This window comes from Chrysochloris asiatica, unplaced genomic scaffold (assembly GCF_000296735.1).
Source record: "Chrysochloris asiatica unplaced genomic scaffold, ChrAsi1.0 scaffold00185, whole genome shotgun sequence".
Classification (NCBI taxonomy): Eukaryota; Metazoa; Chordata; class Mammalia; order Afrosoricida; family Chrysochloridae; genus Chrysochloris; species Chrysochloris asiatica.
Window position 1 is genome coordinate 4,063,926 of NW_006408703.1, and position 9,191 is coordinate 4,073,116.

Here is a 9,191-nt window from a genome sequence, read left to right on the forward strand (position 1 = left end):
AAGTTCACCAGCTGCTCCTTGGAAACCCTATACAGGGTCGCTATGGGTCGGAATCAACTCGATGGCACTTAACAACAACAATTCTAGGGCAATATATATGTTTTTTGTTTGTTTGTTTGTTTGTTTTTTAATTAGAATTTAGGGTATGGAAGAAGAAACCACAAAGTTTGCTAAAAATGCAGATTCTTGATTTTCCACCAAATAAATTTTAATTCAAATGGTCTGACAAAGATCCTGGTTAGCTGCATTTTAAAATAAACACCTCAAAATGTTCTAAAACAAAGAAGTTGAGGATCAGACATTGATAAACATTTGTCCATTGACTCGTTTGAAACAGGAACAACATATCTTAAAGGAAAGCATCACAACCATCTGCTAGACCAGGCCTGATATGACATGGCCAGGGACTTCCTTTCATATCTTAGAAAAACCCTGCCTCATTTTACATCTGTGGGCAGGAGAGGTCAGTGAACTGTGTCATAAATTTGTGAGTTTGTTGATCTGTGTTATGAGATCAAAAAATGTCAAAATCATCATATTGGATTAAGGGAATATTATATTTGCCAGAGGCATGGTTTCTGGTACATTTTTTATTAGTGTTGTTAGGGTTTCTGAATTTCTATGCTTGAATATTGTGGTGTTTGAAGCTGGGGCTAGCCTGTAGCATTTTTCCTAACTAAGGTGTTCTTGGTTAAGGTACACTAAGGCTGTGAGCAAAAGAAAAGGTTTAGTTATCCCCTTTGATTCTTCACATGAGGAAAAAACAGACAAGAATTTAAAATTCCTGCAATGAAATGTGTTCCCTAGAATTTATTTTTCTTTCATTCTTTCACCAAAACTTCTTTCCCTAGTTCCTATTTGCTGCCTAAAATATTACTCTGGTTCTTTTCTTCTCTCAAACACCAACATTCGGAAAATTCATTCTTCTTAACTCTACTTTCTCACATACTTTGTTAAATAAAATATGCTTTCCAGATCTATATGTTTCTTGAAACTCTTTTGGCAATGAATAAAATAGCCTGTTATTGCTTAGATCCAAGCATTTCTTTTTAGCATTCATACAAGTTAATCTTTCTTCATTATTTATAACTTTTGATAATCCCCTTCTGTTTGTAAACTCCCTGCTCTATTTTCATTCAAGGTACCATTTTTTTATGGTTTTCTTAGTGGTGAGATTAGAGTTTTGTTGTCTCTTTTCCATATCTTCTTCCTTTGATCTTTTCTTTGCATTCTCCATCTGGTCAATCTAAATTCTTCTCTTGACTTTAACTACCTCTATATGCCATGCTTCTGACATCGAAGTATCCTGACCCAATCTATCTGCAGAAAATCATGTCTGTTGTTGTTGTTAGGTACCATTGAGTCAGTACCTACTTATACCTAGATTTGCAAAATCAGATTTCTCCATTTGGATATTTCCCACTGTGTCAATGAGAATCTTGGCAGGAAGCAGAGGGAACACTGCAATGGTATTCAAAAGAGAAATTAATGATGTGTGAGCAGGAACACAAGAGATGTTGCGATGCTAAGGGACCAGTAAGAGCAGAAGGATGTTACCGCCTTTCACGTGAAAAGGCAAATAGAAAACAGTGATAAAAATGATAATAATAATAAAAAACAAACAAACAGTGCTCAACTAAAGCAGAAGTCCTGGGGAAGGAGCGCTAGAACCATAGAGGAGGGGCAGGGATTATCTATGGTTGTATCAACATTATTGTTAGTGACCTGATATTAGTTATATAGAGAGATACATTTTGTAGACAAAACCTTCCTTTGATAATAAGGAAAATTAATGTAGACCAACGACCTTTCTATCTGCCAGATAAATTCAAACTGTGCATAGTAAAATACATTTAAATCTGAATTTATCTCATGACAATTTACCTGTATTTGAGTTGCCTTTCTGAAGATAATGACTGACAAGCTGTATTAATCACTTTTTCTATAAAGTATACTTGTTATCTTTATATAGCTAGCATCACTGCTATCATCAAATTTTCATATTCAAAAACTGCTTTCTCATAAAAAAGCTTCAGATTGAATAAAAATATTTTTTAAACATACAAATATTTCGAGTTTCATACAAAAACAAAATGGTTCTTAAGATTATAGAATTGCTCAGTTTTTCTAAACTGAAGAATAATTTGAGTTTTGGATACTAATTCTAAATATACTGATATCATATTTAAGACATGATCGTTTCATCATATGTGAGATGAAGTATCCGGTAATCTGCCTTCTCCATACTTTCAGTCATTCTAGAAATTTAGAAAAAACGAATTTGCATCTGTATTTAATTTGAATATAGCATCATGGTGACTTATGTTTAATATAAATCAAATCAATGTGTATTTTTTACATTTAACTTATATGCCACCACTTCTTAGCAAAATAAAGTCTTGATATGTGCTAGTAATTGGTAAACATCCACAAAGTACTTTTAATACTATTACCCTTCAAGTTATGTCCCTATTTACAAAATCTCTTTTCACTTCTCAATGTTTTTATTGTTATGTACCGTGGAGTCGGTTTCCACTTCATAGCAACTCTGTACAGGGTTTCTGAGGCTGCAAATCTTTATGGGAGCAGAAAGCCTCATCTTTCTCCCACGAAACAGCTGGTAGTTTCGAACTGCTGACCATAAGATTAGCAGCCTGATTTGTAACTACTATGCTACCAGAGCTCCTTATTGAAAACAGTTTTCAATAGTTTCGCATTTAAAAAAAAAAAAATAGCAAAGACTACCATCTGTATTTAATTTGAATATAACATCATGGTGACTTATGTGCTGTGGGTTAATGTGTCAGACTGCAAATTCATTTGAACTGCAAGGTTGGTGGTTCAAGTTTACCAGCTGGTCCTCAGAAACCCTATACCGGGTCAGAATGGGTTAGAACATACTCGACAGCACTTAACATCACCAACAACAACCCTTATCGAATACCTGATTGGATTGTAAGAATAATTTTTTCTCAGACTGTCACCATAAGTGAACTAAAAACGAAGCTTGAGTTCTTCTGTTTTTTTGGATTAAGAATGAACAAATATCCTATTTTCACAAAAGAAGTAAAGCAATAAACAGTTATGTTTTTATTCAAATTTATCCAGAATCCTAGCAGTGAGCAAAGAGCTAATGATTGTCCAAATAAATTGTTTTGTACAGATGTTTTTTTCTTCCTTTGGGATTAATGCTCCTTGAGATTATTCAGCCTGGAAAATGCGGTAATAGCACTTAAAATATCTTACTCGATAAACCAAATCCACAATTCTGCAGCTGTCTGCAAAACAAGCATCATCATTACCTCTCTGCTTAGGTGGTGGATTTAGTTGGCGCTGATTCTGCTTCCAGAGACTGGGGGATTGCATGTTTCTCATTAAAATGGAACTATAAAGAATTTAAAGGCAAATATATAAGACACAATTTGCTTTCTATGTTATATTGCATTGTTTATGCAAGAGAAATGTATTCCTAACCCTATATGGTGTATAATACCCATGAATTAGCCAGTGGGTAGTTTAACACATACAAAGCTTAAAACAACTTGATGGGAATAATGTAATCTTATATAATTTTGAATCACATTTGTTTTTATAGAAGGAGAATCAGAACACAAGAATTAAACTATTTTGTCTATGTTATCACAATTGGTTAGTTACACAACTTGAAGTAGAAACTTGGTCTTTTGGATATTTGAACCACAAAGTCAGCGGTTCAAGCTCAAGCTGCTCCTTGGAAATCCTATACAGAATCACTATGAGTCAGAACCAACCTGATGGCACTTAACAACAACAACAATATAGGACTCCTGGCGTGGCACTGTAGGATCAGCACTTGGGTGTCAACCACAAGGTCGGCAGTTCAAATCCACTAACTGCTCCTTAGAAACCCTATATAGGATCGCTATGAGTCAGAACTGACTTCACAGCACTTAGAAACAACAACAATATAGAACATAACTGAGGAGAATGAATTGTTTCCAATTTGTCAGTGTTTTCTCACATAATGTTGTTGGAAAGTGTCAAGTCTATTTCAACTCATAGTGACCCTGTATAGGTTTCAGAGGAGTAAGGTTGAAACTCCAACCTTTTGGTTAGCAGTCTAGTGCCACAGCACCACACCAGGATCCCCACAAAGATGATGGTGCTGGTGGTGGTGGTTATGTACTGTGGAGTCAGTTTTGACACATAGAGACCCTGTAGAGGATTTTTGATGCTGTAAAATTTGCTCCTACGGAGCCGTTGGTACATTCAAATTGCTGATCTTGTGATTAACAGTCCAACTTGTAAACCATTACGCTACAAGAGCTCCTTAGGTAGAATATATGTTCAACGATAGCAGAACCTTCAGAATATACTGTCTTGACTTCTTTAGTGGCAGAAATATGTTAATGATAGCAGCTCAAACTGCTAAAATCTAATCGATAACACTTAACAAACTCCTAAAATACTGAAGGTATTTTATTTTTTGATACTAAAATATTCCAGTGCAGATAATCTCCACATCGGAGAAGTCATTGAAGATAATATAGTAAGACAAATTTTCATTTATGGGTGTTTTATAGTTAACAAAACCATTTCACATACTTGAATTCAATCATTCTACACAGGATTGCCTTTGTAATGTTAAACAAGTGTAAATACAATAGCTGTTTTAAAATAGTGTATATAAAAAAGAAATTACAATTGAGTTATCAACAATTTTGCAAAGGTTTGTTATTAATGCTTCATTTGTTAAGTGCCTTTGAGTAGATTCTGACTCATAGTGACCCTGTATAGGATTTCTGAGGTGTGTTTGAACAACCGACCTTGTGGTTACCAGTTTAATGCTTACTCTACAGTGTCACATGCATATTTTTCATTCACTCTTAAAAAAAAAGAACACTGCCATCGCCATCAAGTTATTTCTGACTCACATTGATCCTGTAGGGTTTCTCTGAAAATTTTTGTGGGAGCAGACAGTCTCATCATCTCCCCAGAGTAGCTAGTGAGTTTGAACTTCTTACCATAAGGTTAGCAGCTTAAAGATTAACCCACTGTGCCACCAGGTCTCATTATAGGATGTCTAATGCTCCGCGGGAGAAAGATGAAGCATTCTGCTCCCGTAAAGATTTACAGCCTCGGAAACCCTGTACAGGGTCGCTATGGGTCGGAACCGATTCGATGGCACTTAACAACAACAACAACAAATGTTCTGGTAGTATAGTGGTTACTAATCGGGCTGCGAACCACAAGGTCAACAGTTTGAAACTACCAGCTGTTCTACGGGAGAAAGATGAGGCTTTCTGCTCCTGTAAAGATTTACAGCCTCAGAAACCCTGTACAGGGTCTCTATGAGTCAGAACTGACTCCAAAGCACATAACCAACCAACCAACCAATTCATTAACATTTGAGTTACCCCTAAAATATGCCTCAGTCCATTTTTGATTCACCACAACTATTATGGGAATTTTTACTTGCTTTAATATGAATGCTGAATTGTTGAGATTAGTGAGTTATTAACTTTTTAATTTTAAATGGATGCCTAATTAGGATACAATTCACTTCATAGATATTAAGAGTTCAATTCAACAGATTTTGATAATCATATACGCGTCTGTAACTTGCATCCTAAACAACACAAACACCATTTCAATTTCTGCAGAGGATCTGTTTCCACCCATCTCCAGTTAGAATTCCTCTTCCCAAAAGGAGGCAATCACTGATGTAATTTTATCAGTAGAGATTACTATTGCCTGCTGTAGAACTTCAATAGATGGGGTATATTGCCTTGTCTCTTTTGCCTTTCATTCAGCATCCATTTCTTAGGTTCGTTCATCCATGTTGTTTTATGTAACAATAGTTCATCATTTTGTGTTTCTGAGCAGCATTGCGTTGTTTAAAACCGAAGCCAAATCAAACTCTCTGCCTCCATTAGATTCTGACAAATAATGGTCCAGCTACTGAATTTAAACTATTGACTTTGTTTGTTGTTGTTGTTGTTAAGTGCCATCGAGTCGATTCCGACCCATAGAGACCCTGTATAGGGTTTCCGAGGAGTAGCTGGTGAGCTTGAACCGCCAACCTTGCAGTACAAACAGCTTTGGAGTCTGGCGCATTAACCCACAGGGCTACACCAGGACTCTTACTTTATGTTTGTTGTTGCTGTTATCTGCCGTCGAGTCGGTTCCGACCCATAGAGACCCTGTAGTGGGTTTCCAAGGCTGTAAATCTTTACGGGAGCAGAAATCCTCATCTTTCTCCCCCAGAGCGACTGGCAATTTCGAACTGCTGACCTTAAGGTTCACAGCCCGATTTGTAACCACTATGCTACCAGAGCTCCTTACTTTATGTTTAGCAGCCCGATATTTAACAGGTTTTGCCACCATGGTTGCACTGTATAAAGATATCACAATTTATCTATTTGATTTTCATACTGATAGACGCTTGGGTTAATGGCAGTTCTGGGCTTCTTAAGCTCTATGGGAATTCATGTACAAATCTATTTATGGATATATGCTATTGTTTTTCTTATGTAAATACTTATAATTGAAAATATTGTGCTATAGACAGTTTCTGATATTGTACTATTTTATACTACACCAGCAATGTATGAGAGTTCCACTTATAGCCAATTCTTGGCAGCGTATGCATTTCTTTATCTTTTCATGTTAGCCATTATGATGTTGTTGTTGCTGTTAAGTGCCAGCTAGTCAGTTTTGACTCATAGAGACCCTCTGCAGAATTTCCAAGGAGCGGCTAGTAGGTTTGAACCTTGTATGTTACGGTTAGTCATCTACTGCTTACCCTACAGTGTCAAACCAGAACAAATGGTATCGTTTTTTGCTGCATTCCCAGATGACTACTGATGTTGATTTTCATGTGCTCATTAGCCGTTTGTAAATATATACACACACATATATATATATTTTTTTATGTGTACCAGTCAGGTTCTCTATGAGTCAGAACCCACTGGACAGTATTTAACAATAACAACAATTCAAGTCTTTGGCAATTTAAATAATTTGACTGCTCATCTTTTTCATTAGTAATTTATATATTTTTAAAAATATTCTGGATAAGAGTCCTACTGAAAATTTTTGTTATAGGTACTGAAACCACTTTCTCTCAATCTTGGTTTATGTATTTATTTTCATAACAATTCCATTTAATGAACAGACATTTCAATTTTAATGAAGTAAAGTGTTTTTTAATTCAAGTATATTTGACTACATTGAAATCAAAATGATGTTTTCTTAAATTTTTTGCTAAAAGTTTATGGTGATTGTTATTGCAGACAGGTGCTATCAAGTTGGTTCAGACTATCAAGTCAGTACAGTGACCCTTATGCACAACAGAACAAAACACTGCCAGGTCCTAAACTAACCGTATGATATTGTGACACTTGAGTCTATTGCTGCTGGTACTGTACCAATTGACTTTGTTAGGGTTTTCCTCTTTTCCTCTTTACCAAGCATGATATCTTTCTCCAGGGATTTGTACCTCCTGATAATATGTCCAAAATATAATAAGAGATAAAGTCTGGCCATCCTGGTTTCTAAGGTGCATTTGAACTGTACTTCTTCTAAAACAGATTTGTTTGTTCTTCTGTAAACCCATTGTACTTTTAATATTCTTCTCAAATACCTCAAATGCATCAATTCTTCTTTAATCTTCTTCATTCATTGTCCAACTTTCACATGCATATGAAGCTACTGAAAATATCATGGTTTGGACCAGGTGCACCTTCGTCCTCAAACTGACATTTGTGCTCTTCAACCCTTTAAAGAGGTCTTATGCAGCAGGTTTGTTTGATACTAAGTCATTCACTTTCTTAACTGATGCTTCCATAAGTGTTGATGGTGGAGCCATGCAAAATGAAGTCTTTGACAACTTCAATCTTTTCTCATTTATTATGATGGTATTTATTGATTGAATGGTGAAAATTTTTGTTTTCTTTACATTGAGGTGCAACCCATACTGAAGGCTGTGGTCTTTGATCTTTATCAGTTAGTATTTTAAGTACTCTTTGATTTTAGCAAGCAAGGTTGTATCATCTGCATATCATAGGTTGTTACTGAGTCATCCTCCAATCCTGATGCCATGTTCTTCATGTAATCCAGTTTCCCAGATTATTTGCTCAGAGTACAGATTGCTTAAGTAGGTGGAAACACTACAACGCTGGCACACACTTATACTGGTTTTAAACCAGTCAGTATCTCCTTGTTCTTTTCAAACAACTGTCTCTTGTTCTATGTACAGGTTCCTTACAAGCACAAGTAAGTGTTTCAAAATACTCATTTTCCTCAGTGCTATTCACAGTTGTTATGACCCACACAATTTAAAGTCTTTGAAACTCAATAAAGCAAAGGTAAACACCATTCTGATATTTTTTTGTTTTGTTTTCAACAAAGATCCATCTGATATCAATAATTATATGCCTCATTCTACATCCACATCAGAATTCTGCTTAAACCTCTGGCAACTCCCTGTCAATATATTGTTGTAGCTGCTTTTGAATTATCTTTAGCAAAATTTTACTTGCATGTGGTAGTAATGATATTGCCCAAATATTTCTGCATTCCGTTGGTACACCTCTTTGGAATGGGCACACATATGGATTTATTCCAATCAGTCTCACAAATTTCTTGGCATAGCTGTATGAGTGCCTCCAGTACTGCATTTTTTGAGTTTGTTGAGAGATTTCAATTTGTATCCCATCTATTCCTGGAGCCTTGTTCTTTGTCAATGCCTTCAGTGCACCTTGGACTTATTCCTTCAGTATGATTGGCTCTTGACATATGCTACCCCTTGAAATGGTTGATCCTTAAACATATTCCTCCTGAATTTAGAGATCATGTCAAGAACAGACTAAAAGAGTTATGATATTGCATTCCTAGGATTGACCCTACTTATCATGATGTTTTGTTATCTTGATATTTTGCTAGTATTCTATTAAGATTTTTGTGTGCAAGTTTGTAACAGTTTATGAATTGCATTTTTTTCTGCTCTTGTAATATTTTTGCCATATTTGGGTGTTCAGGAGTATAGTGGCTTCATAAAAGTAGTTGAGGAATTTATTCTTCTCATCTACCTTATCTGTGGAAGAAAAAAATGTGGCATTTTACTCCCTTTTAGATTTACAGCAATGGAAACCCTGCTATGCAGGAATGATAAGCACTGGAACTAATTCCATGGTACACAACCCAAACTA